General features: G+C 38.7%; 1 protein-coding gene across 1 annotated transcript in view; it reads right to left on the bottom strand.

The window, feature by feature from the left end:
• The window catches only part of LOC142396550 (inactive phospholipase D5-like), a 58,819-nt gene that overhangs the window by 33,801 nt on the left and 10,973 nt on the right, over positions 1 to 14,045 (bottom strand). The gene's annotated exons all lie outside the window — the stretch shown is intronic.

Below are 14,045 nucleotides of genomic sequence, written 5' to 3'. Positions count from 1 at the left end.
GAAAAAGACAAGAGATGTAGCTGATGTCGCTCAGTTTGCATTTCAAAGGAGGGATATACACGTATGTGATAGACACAGAAAATAACACAGAATGACAGGGAAGTGGCAGCTGCTACAGACTTTGATGTATAATAGACAAAGTATCCACATACTCTTTCTACATCAACAGCAATATCTGCTGTAAAAACCTTTAGATGTTAGATTTAGATTTATTTATCAAAAAAGGGACAGTGCACATTAATGCACTCGGTGAGCCAAGTTAGTAAATATATCATATTTAGCCACTGGGCTAATTTACATCTGTTGACCCTAGCAGTTTGATGGAAAATAACAATAAAGACTATATAAATTGAAAATAAAATAAACTAAAGATACAATACAATTAAAAGACAAGAAAAAAAAAGAACAACAACATTTAACTTATCCAACTCATTCAACTTCATCCTGGCATTGATGTTAAAGAGACACTTGCCACCTATTTCAATCATTTTTTTGCAGAACAATACCCCATGGGATCTATTTCTAATGGTCCGATGCAAGACACAATTGGGAACGCAGCTTTTGGAAATTGTGTGATGTAAGGAGCAGTTATAACCTGAGTGTGAGGCAGAAACCGTGACTGAGGCCATTATCATTACATAATTTCACAGTACATTTGAGATGAACAAAACAGTATAGAGAGAAAAACTGGTTTGCAAAAATACTGAAAATTGTTAGTGACATCCTGTTTCAAAGCCGACAAACATTTGAAAGAATATTGATATTTGTGCCAGGCACTGGAGCAGAGACTTACTTTGAGCGTGTGTCTGTGTTTGTCTGAAAAGCTCATCCAGAGACCTTTTTTAAAAAACTTTTCTGTGGTGATCGATATTGATGTTGCAGCACTCTGCTCACATGCACGAGAACATGCCAAAACATGAACATTATTGTTGACTTTCATGTAGATTTTGAATTAAGGCAACAATGCTGCAATCGCAAAGTCATATAAACCACAATGCAAGCATAGCTGTGTGCAAACACTGAAAAACTCTGTTGAGATCAAGGACAAATCCCAAACCAAACACAAATGTGTGAAGATTGAAAAAACAAACAAACTTGTCATGAAATAATTCTTATAATCCCAGCTAGTGTCAGCCACATTTCTTCTGTAGACGAAAAAAAATACTAGGTCATGCCACCGTTTCCACTTTAATTTCTGCCCTCACGCTCGAAAAGTCTCTGCTTGCGTGTAGATATGCTCTGCTGCACCTTAAAACTGTGTTTTTGCTCTCACATGCACTGCTGCACTGTGCAAATGTTCTGTTCACCACTTTGAGTCCGTCTCCTGGCACTCGGGCTTCTTCTGTGCACTCACAAAATATCTTCTTTTGGATAATTGCTTTTTGCTTTTGAACAAACATATATACACATATTTCCATTGATACAAAACTGTATACAAAACAGCTCTTTGCCAGGCATCTGTTTCACTGTCACGTCACTGCCCATCATCACGTAACGACCACATTACACACAGCAAGTACAATTGTCATCTGCTGTCCCTACCATGTGAAACTAAAAACTGTTCATGTCTTTCTGATCCGTAGCTTAGAGATTATAGATCATAATTGTTGAAATTTGGAGTTCTGATGCTTCCTCCCAGCTTTTTGCTTACCACTACTCGCTGGCGTTATTACATGTTGTACTTTATTGTATTTTAATCAGACAGAGGTGCTGTTCTCTCTATCTTAATAGTGTGCTGCTCCAAACAAGTTGTCACAGTTCACCACGTCTGAAATACTGCATGCTCCTGTCTTATAGCAAGTGACATCAACCACTCCTCTCCAGAGAGACAGTGTGCTTTTAGTTGAGCTGTCTGCTCAGGTCTCCTGAGTGAACCCAGGGCTACAGCCCTCTGCCAGACATCAGACATCTTTGCCCTATCTGAATCATATTCATAGAAACTTTATAAGAATGTGACTTCAAAGTAATAGGACTCACCTTTACAGGGGAAAAGACTGTGGTTTATGAACATTCCCTAGTGTGCCAATAATGGGATTTTGAGAAAGATTATTGTAACAGGCAACGTTGTGCAAAGGTGAACAGAATTTTGGACAAAGAACGGCTGATAGTAAAGCCTTGTGGAAGAGTAGGAAATATCCTCGAGATAATAAAGTAAATAGAGTTGACTTTGAATCACAGGGCGCAGAGGCTAGTTGGCAGAAGGCCCCTTTTCCATCTCTGGTTAATTTGAAAAAGGAATAATCACCTCAACTTGACACCACTAGTCAAATCAAAGAAAGGAATAAATGACCAGATTCCTGGCACATAGTTTGTAATGGCTGGATGCCCAGAGTTACATGTCTTTGAAGATGTTTCCACTATCAGTCTGTTTGACATTCTGTCAAGTCTTGTGCATTTATGGAACTGCTCACTCTTGTTGGTGATGGTGGAAAAGTAACTCTATAAAAGAAGTCCCCGTAGATGTAGTTAATTTAAGCTTACAATGACAGTCCTGTGCACAGGTTTGGGGCCTGTATATGTCCATTTACGTCTCCATCAGACACTGACAGCAGAAAGGTTTCTGTCTTAAGTTCATTCTGCAACATAGGCAACCATTTTCAGTGATCAGCAGTATAAAATTTCTGTGAAAGTCAGCTTGGTCAAATGGTCTGATATCAACATCAGAGTGAGCCAACTTAAATGAGGAGGCAAAAGACATGGAGTTCAAAGAAGCTTGGAGCAACCAGCCTGCTACAAAACTGTGTGTGTGTGTGTGTGTCCAGGACAACCGATGGATGTACACCTCTGACGTGCTGGAATAACAAGAACACTAATGTAATGCCACATCTGACATATCCTATCTGCTGTCCTACCAAGCACCAAACCCATTTATCAAGCTGTATTGCCACTTTTTCAATTTTTATTCATTCAGCTTAACTTTGTGCTCCAGTTTTACTTATCTTGAGGAGCTTGACATTCGGGGATTTGTTTTGCTGTCGTGAGTTAGACAAGAAAATCAATAGCACCCTCGTTTCTGTGCACTGTGGCAGAATGAGAAACCCATTTGCTTAGATTAAAAGAAAAAGAAGAAAGGGAGCAGGGTATACTTCGCTTGACTCCGTCAAACTATATATATATATATATCTATATATATTAGTGGTGGGCCGTTATCGGCGTTAACGTGCTGCGATAATTTGAGAGTCTTATCGGGCGATATAAAAAATATCGCCGTTAATCTATTCTCAAAGTTGGGTTGGGAACTGGGTCAAAATAGGTAGCCTAAGCAAACTGTGATGACTTTTACCTTGATATTTTAGCTCGGGTGTGGGCTGATGTACTTTGTCTGCCGTTAGGTGTGATTAAAACAGAAGAACGCTACTTTGCAGAAGCCTGTGCTAGGCAGTTTATGGAGGTCGCTTATCTGTGGGGGATAGTTGACAAAATCTGCCCTGTTGGAACAGACAGCGCTCCTAATATGGTGGCCGCAGGGAGGATACTGCGCGTGTGGCGCAACAGAGACGCACTGCACACAACGCTATCTCAACAGCAGCACCATCTGGCCCTCCCAACAAGTGCTGAATATGAGAAGTTGGCGAAGCTAGAGAAACTGCTGGAGCCATGCATGTGAATAAACTGGTCTGCCCTAATGTTGTGACCTCCGCTACCTGGTAGCAGAGGTCGCGGACTCGCTGGAGAAGCTTCGCTTGAGAATTTGCTTTGGTAGCTTTGGTAGCTCGTGACGTCACATTTAGAATGTTCAATTCTTAAAGGCCCCGCGGCTGTGCAGCACCCCCGCGGAAAAAAACATGAGGAAAGAGAGGGAAGGAACACGAATAAACATGTTGTTATTTACAATTTTTTATGCAAGATATACATCACTTTTACAAATTATGTAAAACTACATTAGGTACACCTGAGAAGAGCAGGAATAGCAGAGGCGGCTGTGAAAATAAACTAAAATAAAATCCGAAATAAATCCGAAATAAAACTTAATTGCAGTGAGAAAGGTATGCTTGGGGTTACTACACTATTGTATTGAAGCACTCGACACGGCAATTGCAACAGTCTCAGGATTAAACGACTATTGTTTGGATAGGAACCAAAGTTTACACGTCTGTTTCCGTGAACGCCGCGGATTGTCGGACCCCTGAATGAGCCATTTTAATCTAGATTAATCTAGATTAATTTCAAGATTTCAGTGAGATTAATCTAGATTAAAAAAATTAATCTATGCCCACCACTAATATATATATATATAGATATATATATATATGTGTGTGTATTTGTGTAATTTTGTTTCCTTTGTTACTGGAAAGAGCAGTGACAGATGTCTTCACTTCCATAGAATGTCGACTTGAAAGCAGTGAGGCAGTGCCAAAGAACAAATCCACTGATGATTGCTTAGTGCTGGCTCCAACAAACTGCCATTCAAACAGCATCAACATTTTTCATGATATACTAAGTCAATAAATCTTTTCCCAGAAGTCATTACACTATCACTGGCCAGAGTCTCTCCACCTGAGCAGTGTGCTGGTGGTCCCTCTAAATGTCTAAATGTTAGACCTCAAATATCAATCAGGGTTCAAGTATCACCATGTCCACCTTCTTCTTCCAATATGATCAGTTCTGGCTCCAAAACGACAAAAAAAAACCCTGAACTGGCTGGAACTTACTCAATATCAGTCATCTCAATTTACTCTTAGCAGGAAACAAATTACATATTTTCCCCCAAAAGTTTTAAGTCTTACTGTTGATATGAACAATGCACATCCAAAACTTTTGTCCTCAATACGTGTTTTGTGATGTCTCAGAGGTATCTTACATATTACTGGGAAGCACATCACAATAACTACTGCAGATTGCCAAAGTCATAACATATAATTCTAATTCTTAAACTTATCAAATGTTCTGCATTGATGAATCTGAATTTATTAAAATAATTATCCCTCATAGGCCTCATTACCATATTGCCTTGCTCTGCTTTATGTTGATTAAACACTGTGTCATGGTATTTTGATGCTTTTTCATCTTGCAAACTCAGTTGTGAATAAAAAACATTGCTCCTATGGGTCCAGATGACCTTCTGCATACATAGCGTAACAATGAATGATGGGATTTATTTTTCATGGTCTTTAGGAGGTATTCAGCACATCATGGTCAAGGACAGATGATGCTTTTATACTTTCTCCTTAGTAAAAAAAAAAAAAAAAGACTTTCTCCATTTTACCTTTCAGTTTGCTTTTTAAAATCTTTTTGCTAACAGAGAGAGCTCCGGCCTTTGGCTTGAGTCTAAATCCACACAGCATCACTGAATCAAATCAATACAGCAGGAATATCATCCGTCTTTAAGACAAGTACACACAGCACAAGGACGCAGCATAAAAGACAGCTCTCTAAACCTCAACTAAACCAACAAGGTCAATTTTCACAAACATTTTTGGCCACTGTCTTTCTGTTTGAAGCATCATTTATGGTGGGTTTTGTTTGAAGTGTTCGATAAAAGGGTAAAAAATTTGTTGTTAAAAAGATATTAAATATCTGCTAATTCCAGGCCAGAAAATAATCATGGCACTTTCCTCTGTTCTGTCTGCAGTTGTTCAATAGCAGAGGACCCCACATTAACCCCACTAATAATCTGAATAATAGCAAAAAAAGAATGCCTCATGTAACCACCTTAATCTGAACACACTGATGTGATCCAACACAATCAGAATGAATTTAAAATCATATTAACTGTTTGTTTTTTCTGAATTGTTTCTGAATGCTAATCCATCCATTCATCCATCCGTTTAATCCAGTTTATCCTGCTTAGGGTTACAGGGGTCTGCAGTCAATATTCTGGTTGCCAGCGGGCAAGCAGTGGGATCCAGCCCATCTCAATGCTAATAAAGAGAGAGAGAGACACACACACACACACACACACACACTGCACACACTGCACACTCATATTCCCTTTGTTGACTGAGATGATTAATCCAACAGGCATGTCTCTGGAGTGCAACAGCAAACTGAAACATATGAAGAAAAGCCACAGAAGCACAGAAAGAACTCACAAACTCCAACACAAAATGGAGACTGTGCTAATCCCTGTCGGCAGCTTTAGGTTTTAGTTTTAGCACCCATATCCTGCCCTGAGATCAATATTTGTTATTCTGCTGTTCTTTCTAATTGAGCGGTAATATTAACAGCCAATACTTCTCCTGAAATCTTTAAACAGAGGCAAAGAGTACAGAGATCACCAAGAAGTGTATATTCAGATCAACTTCTTCCAGCAACAATCAAGAACCAGAGGATCAAAGTTTTAAGCACACACGAGTAGGAGAGATTTGCCCAGAAGCAAAATTTGCGAGTGACCTCGCCTGATGATACAGCGACATTCAGTGTAGTAGCAAGACTTTTATCTTAACCAGACAGAAAATACCAGACTGTTCTTTACTGATCAGATTTTCAATATTGAATTTCTGAATATTTGTTTGTCTGGCAAAGGAAAGAGATTTTTTCCAATGGTCACAGAGAGACATACACTTTCATCCTTTTTAAGCATCTGATTTGTTAGAGAAAACAACAAAAACTCTTATCTCTGCATGAAATGACGATATGGTCACCAGGACACACAGTATTATTGTCTTACGAAATGATTTGAACAAACATGTACACTAACAAATTGCTACTGAGATGCTATGTGAGGTATGGTAACCGAGGAGACATAGGAAAACAGTAGTAATAATTCAGGTGTGTTTCCTGAAGAAAACTAGGTTTATTTCTGACTACTTAGCTTGAAGTGAAAGTGTTTTGTTAGATTGTCAAGAGCAGCAGCTCCATTAAAAAAAAAAATCATTGTTAATATAAAATGTTGAAGAGGGCAGAACTAATGTAAATGACCTGAATTGTTGTCAAATTTGTAATTTTAGTCGTAGCAGAGACACACTATTATACTTATTGTTGTGGTTTGACAATGTTATTTATTAGACTTATTTGTGGGCCTTGATTCAATTTATGTGAAAAATGAAATATATGCTCGTTCTATAGGTTGGAAACTGTTTCCTCTCCCCTAATATTCTCGTAGCTATGAGGCCAATAAATAAAGTTCCGCTAAAACGAGCTGCTGTGTAAATTAAAGATGCGGCAGCAAGGCAATCCATCACCCCTCAAGGCAGTTTGGCGACCAGAGAGCTTGACAGTCCCAGAAGCTCCAATCTCTGCTAGATTTACTCTTGACAGTCACATTCCCACATAACTACACTCTGTGAAAAAAAACTCTCTGCTGGGAATTGTGTTGTTGTCTCTCAATCCGTTCACTTCATCTCTTTATCTGCACTTCTCCACCGGGGATCTATTCCCTCTCGGGGGTGAAGGTTATCACGTTAAATTGTTCATAGGTCTGCTGAAATCGTCCATCACCCAGATTAATCCACCACGCCATGCTTTTACAAGGGTAGCCGAGACACAGAAGCTGTGTAGCCTATGTGTATGAAGTTTGTGCAGAAACTCTCAATTCCCTTGCCATGAAGATTATAATTTATTATTTAATTTCCGCTGCACTGGTTGCAGTGTCTCCCACCTGACAGACAGTTTCGACTTGGAAGTAATTGATGCCTGAAAGTTGCGACAGCGGGGAGTGTGACTGATGCTCTTCTCTGTCCAGGGAGGACTAGAACTGATTGGCTCCTGTGATCTAGTGAGAATGCTTTTACCGCCTGTGGATATTTTTGTGTCTCAGCCCATCAGGGTTGATTAATGGTAGCACATTGGTGTGATGGGTGGTTGTTAAACTCAGTGATGCTCTACTTACAGCTCACATCTATCTTTGTGTGTGTCAAATGCACACACAAAAAATTGACAGTGACAATCCTAATCAAAGCTTTTCTATTCTATGTAGCTTCTCTAATAAGCTCTTTAACTACAGAGGACAGTTGAAGATAATATTTTATAGTGGAAAAGTACAACTAGACAGCCACTTGTGCATCAGTCAGTTGAAGGCCAGTCAGGTGAGGAAACATAGCATTTCTCTCCTTCACAGAAGCTTTTGGATGACCTTTTCCTTGATCTTTTCGATACCCGTCGCTATGGGCAAAGGTCATTGCCTGTCTGTGGAGGCAGATGGCAGCTGTAGACCCGAACCTGACCTGCAAAGGATGACACACACTCCTTAAGCCCTCTAAGAGTGTGATAAACAGGAAGACTGTCAAAGGTTAGGGTGGACGAGAGGACAGAAAATCTGAATATTATTCTTAACAAAGAAAAGATTGAAGAATAACAACACAATGAAGTTATGGTATCATCTCTATAAATTTCTATTGATTCTGAGGAAATAATCCAATATTTTTTTAATACATACACACACACACACACACACACACACACACACACACACACACACACACACACACATATATATGTTTAAACAACCTTAGAAAATTTCACCTAAATCCCCAGACATTAGCAAAGTTAAACATCAGGGCTCGGCAGAATAGGTGAGTCTCTTTGTGAATAATGCATTCGTGGTTAATTTGAGACATTGTTGTATTTTTTCTGCAGATGTCTTTGACAGTAAAAATCCCAACTGGACTTTCGTAGAGTGTGTTGGTTAGTGTTACAGATAACCAGGAAGTTAAACCGCAGTTATGTTTTCCTCATGTATTCAGTGCTTTTTCTGCTTGAACAAAGTAATCGTCGACCTTTTGAAAACGATGGGCTCTCAGTACACTGCAGTGAATGTGGTAGAGAATGTTGATTTGATTGTGAACACAGAAAGAAAAAAAAAGCTTGGCAAAATGAAAAATGAAAATAAATAAATTGAATTGAATTTGATCAAATGAATAAATGAACTAAACACCACTGCTTCTTTCAAATGTGAGGGAATTGACCAATAAATTCACAAATAACAACTTCTTATCAAGTTTGTACTTAAACAGTTTTTTTTTTTCATTTGAAGACGGACTGATTGACCTTACTTTTGACATGGATATGATTTACAATCAGTCCAAGGCTTTGTCATAAATTCTTGTTATTCAACAAGAAGTCGCTGTACTTTTATAAATACAAATCTGCATTGTGCCTCTACATACCAAGGACAATGTCAGAATGAACAGTGACTGTTTGCTGCACCTTCTAACATAAGAATCAAATGAGGAAGGTTTTCCAGTAGTAAATCCTGTGAAACTCGACAGCTTATGAGCTGAAGACTCTGCAGTAACATCTCAAGATGGCATATTGTGTTTTTTTTTTAAATTAGTAAAAATGCTACTGCGTCCCATTTGCAGCTGTAACATCTGCTCTGTGATCCACTCTGTCCTAGTTTATCTCACTCTGCCTTTAAAGCTGCAGTCTGCAACTCTTTTTCAAGCATAATGCCTGGAACTGTCCGGGGATTCTGAAAGTAGTACATTAAATACCCCAATACAAAAACAAATGAGTTCTCTAGGTCCCCTATATGTCCCGCTAGGTCCCTCCAAAGCCAGCAGGTTTGCTTACAAAATTGCAGACCGGACCGGTAAAAGGTAACCAATCAGGTTACGAGCTGGGCTCTGCTGCCTGTCAATCACCGATTGTGCACGCGCGATACAAGGTAGGCTCGTCCCCACGCTTATTTATCTAGACTATTGAACTTCATTACGGGCTAGTCTACTTACTGTGTCTTCCATGATCACAAATGACAGGTGAGTTGATGAATGAGGAGTCGTGTACGCGCATCTGGCGTGCACGTAGACGTGCACGAGTTCTCATGTGTTTTGATGGGGCGGGACAGGAAGTTGAATAACTTTTTATTTTTCGGTTAAAAAATAAGCATTTCTTGCATTTTGCGACTACGGAGGTCACCGTTTTCAACTTCAAGCGTTCTGATAGATCATGTAAACTCTTAAAATGCCAAAAATTAGGACTTTACGTATGACAACAACAAATCCTGCAGACTGCAGCTTTAATGCCTTCCTCATGAGCAAACAAGCTCTGCACATTGACCCAAGCTTTACTCTCAAAATCAATATGTCAATTATAGTCCCATTAAAATTACACGAGAACCCTGCTGACTATGATGTGACATGTAACCCTCCCCAAAACAACTATCTATCCTTGTATCCAGTCAGCTCTAATCAAGCATTCTTCTTTGTCCAGTTATCTGAGAGCTCTTGGTTTTGCAGCATAGAAACAGAATACACTTGTGAGGTAAATGACAAATAGTTTATTCACACAGAGTCCTCTATTTTTGGTTGTTTTACTAGAGATGCAAGGAGGTTATTTGCATGTAACTTGCATATTTTCAAATTTAATCACAACATATCTCAACTAAATTGGACTCAATTCTTTTTCTTTGTTGTGACTGCTGATATTACGCTGAATTTGAAATACAGTCCTAAACCTGCAATGAAATTTTGTTATGAGAACTCGAGCATTGTAATTACGATAAACTATGAAAAAAAAATCAAGGCATTTTTGCCTAATTTTTATTTGATATGGCAAACAGAGCAAACTCTTCCCTATTTAAACAGAAGAGTTCCTTTTACAGAGTAAAATTAAAGCTAGACTACCCTGGTATTTTGTTACTGTTTGAGAATGAAAGTGGCAGATTTGGATCCTCCTCTGCCTAACTTCTGGCATCAGGTGAACAGGATTACATCAACAGTGTCACCTGCCTAATGATAACATGCTCCCAATGAAGAGGTACTCAGAAATTAAACTTTGCTTCCACAATATAAAAAACGTAAGCTTCCTCAAAATAGAGTTAGGATCCTAACCTTACCAGAGGCAGCGAAATCGGTTGTTGGATTGTTTGAAAGTGTCTGATAACTTCATGGCAAATGCAAGTTGAGCTGAGCTGATGCCTCATAATAGCTGACACACCTAACCTGTCCCAGGGCAATATAGGTGTCCAGAACTCCATATGAACCACACAATGAAGCCTAGGTTCATTGAGTTACCACTGGAACAGTTTTGGTTGGCTTCTGTGCCCATCTTTTTCCAGGCTCCACCAAGAATTCAAATAGAAAGAAAAAATATGTATTAACATCAAATAGGTATTTTCAGAGTGATTTATTTTTGTGTAAAGTTGTGTATGAAACTAAAAATAGACATTTACCGAGTGGTAATCGTGATGACGTATGATTTACAGGTTTTTGCAGAGATTTAAACATAGGTGTGACTTGGATATTTTTGGCTCGCCCTGTGGTGCGACTAAAGTGAAACGAAAAGTGTCAAAACCACTGCTGTCGAAATCTAACGAACTGCTGCCAGTCACGTAGTTATGAAGTCAATCTGAAAAAAAGAACACTGATTCATGCCCCTCCAAACAACCCAGCAGGAAGGTGCCACATCAGTGGATTCTCTGTGAAATGTTTCATTCTGCCAAAATAGTTGTGTACATGTGTGAAGCACAGACGTCCACACAGAGAGGAAAGAGAAGCCAGGAGACGGCGCTTTGAACTTATCACTGTATTCACAGTCTTCACATCCATTGGCTGGTGTCACATCCTCTGGACAAACAAATGACACAAGAAAATACAAGAAAATGGGAACAAGAAAACTAGTCTGAGGGCAGTGTCTCTGCAGGTAAATACAACACTGCACACTTCTAGTGGGTTGTAAGACACGACTGAGATGGATAACTTTTGTAGTTGATGTCTTCTTGTTATGTTTGAGTTTATTTGTTTTCTATGTGTTTATATGTTTCTGCCTTCAAGCCCAATATTCAGTCTGTTTTCACTCTGAATTTGGTCTTCATCAGCTTAAACGTCTGAGGGAATTGTTGTGGATTGCCAACTGGTGCAGAAGCATACAATTGTTTTTTCAAGCTTTTTCTCACCACTCTCATGGGAGCATGTGGTGAGAGTGAACCAAAACAAAAAATCCAGTGAGCAACAATAAGCTGGAACTCATTGTAAAGCTTTATAAAGCCAAGAGAAACTGGAGATTCAATTGCAGAGTTCTTTTCATGAAACATTCATCATAGATGCTCCAATAAGAAACAGTTTAATTGTTCTGGTGTTCCATTAGCACACAGAAAATATTGGATTTTCTGAGATATGCTGATTATGGAAATTACCTTTAGTGTTGACTCAGACACTCTAAATCTTGATTTGTGGTTTGTTCAAATATATAATTTAATGAAGATATAATTGTCACAGGTTTTTAATCTAAAATGTCTTGTACAAAAGTCTTGTTGGTTTCTTAGAAAGAAGAAAGATCCTGGGCTTCTCATCTAATGAGATCTCCTTAATTCTATCTGGCTGACGAGCAGACATGTTAATCATTTAACCAGTGAGAACTCCCTCAATGATTTTCATTCTGATAGTGTTTAGTTTTACTAGTTTTCACTGCATAATTTGTGCTTCTGTTTTTCAGGTGTGCATTAGTTAATATTCAGTCCTGTCTGATGCAAAACTTTGTTCAAGTATCCACTAATATTGTTGTGTTTCAAATAATTGTGTTATGTTATGTGCTATTGTAGTTGTGCTATAGGTTTTGCCAGAGTTGACCGTCCACAAAATGTAATCTACTAATTTATATTTTTGGACAACTTTCCATTTTTTCATATCCACAGACATAAAATCAGTGGTGTCTCCAGTTTTAAGGAGCAACAAAGTTTCTATAACATGGAGGAGGTGGGAGAAGTAGAGGTGTAGAATCACACACAGAAATTAAGTGTTTCCCATGTAGGACCATTATTCATACACTTTATTTTGTTTTCGATATTTTTCTACGTAACTTGTTTCGCTCACTCTTTTAAGTTCCATTTTTAATAGCCGTTTGGCTAAGTTTAGGCACCAAAAGCATTAGATTAGTTAAAGATGTATAAACCCATTGTTAGAAATTATTAAAAGATTGTGAATCTTTGCGTAAAAAACACCCTTTTAAACCCTCCTCTAAGCTCCATTCTGGGTGAGTCTCACTCCATGTTGTGTTATGGCCATATTTTCTCCATCTTGTGTTCTTAACGACCTTTTATGGTTTTTAAAAACTAAAAGGGGAGGCAGAGCCTTCAGTTATAAGACCCCTCTTTTATGGAACCAGCTGCCAGTTTTGGTTCGCCAGGCAGACATTTCTACCTTTAAGATTTGGCTTAAAACTTTTCTTTTTGTTAAAGCTTATGGGCATGGCTCTGGTTACCCTGAAAAACTCCTTAATTGTGCTGCTACAGGCATAGACTGCACCTTTCCTCACTCTGCTCCCTTTCTAGCTTCATGTGAGGTTATTTTTGTCCTTAACTTGCGCTTCTATTCCTCAGCAGGTATCCCTGGTCTGGTATTATGGTGTTTGTTAACCCAAATCCTGTGTCACCTCGTGCATGCTCACGGCAGGGGATTCAATCAAATAGAAGATTCAATGCAATCTGTTGTCTTCTTAAGCTCAGAAAGCTTTTTTTTTTAATAGCTTAATATGAATTGGGCTAATTTGGATTCTAAATAATTTGATTTGAATTGTTTATGATTGTATTACAATTGAATGGGTTTTAATTGGGTTGAATTGGACAGCATTTTTTAAGATGACATTTGACAGTTAAATCATTCTAAAACCATTCTTTTATCATTAGATTAGTTGACAATACCTGCATTATAACCTTAGTTAAACACAGCCTTTTTCCTTGATAATTCTCTTTATAAGGATAAGGGATACTTCCATGCATCTGATAATATGATCAGGATATTACTCTTACAATAAACTCCTTCTGGTGAAAGGACACACAAGAAGTACGCTTGTGTTGGCTATGTATGGTTTTCCCCTCTTACTAAAAAGTGGATTTATTTGCATATCGCTGCGTTTTTCTCCACACCCCTAATCATCTGATGGCATTTCCTGCATATCTATAATAGTGAGTGTATCCTATTGCCAGTGGTCACATCACAATCATCTACACTTCGCTGCCTGGGCATGTGTTGTGTATGTGACCGTGTGTTTGTGGCCGAATCAGCAGGATGTTCAATTACACCGGCTCAGCTGGTGGATGTAGACAGAGGATGGTTTACTGTGTATCCGCTCACACACATACCAATTCAAGCATACACATGCTTTGTGAGCCAAAAGTGTTTCATTAAAGTTCTGCCAGAAGAGCTGCCTGGGCTTGATACCCTGAC

Source organism: Odontesthes bonariensis, chromosome 2, assembly GCF_027942865.1.
Source record: "Odontesthes bonariensis isolate fOdoBon6 chromosome 2, fOdoBon6.hap1, whole genome shotgun sequence".
Classification (NCBI taxonomy): Eukaryota; Metazoa; Chordata; class Actinopteri; order Atheriniformes; family Atherinopsidae; genus Odontesthes; species Odontesthes bonariensis.
The sequence above is the reverse complement of the archived record's forward strand: the minus strand, read 5'-3'. Positions and strand labels throughout refer to the sequence as shown.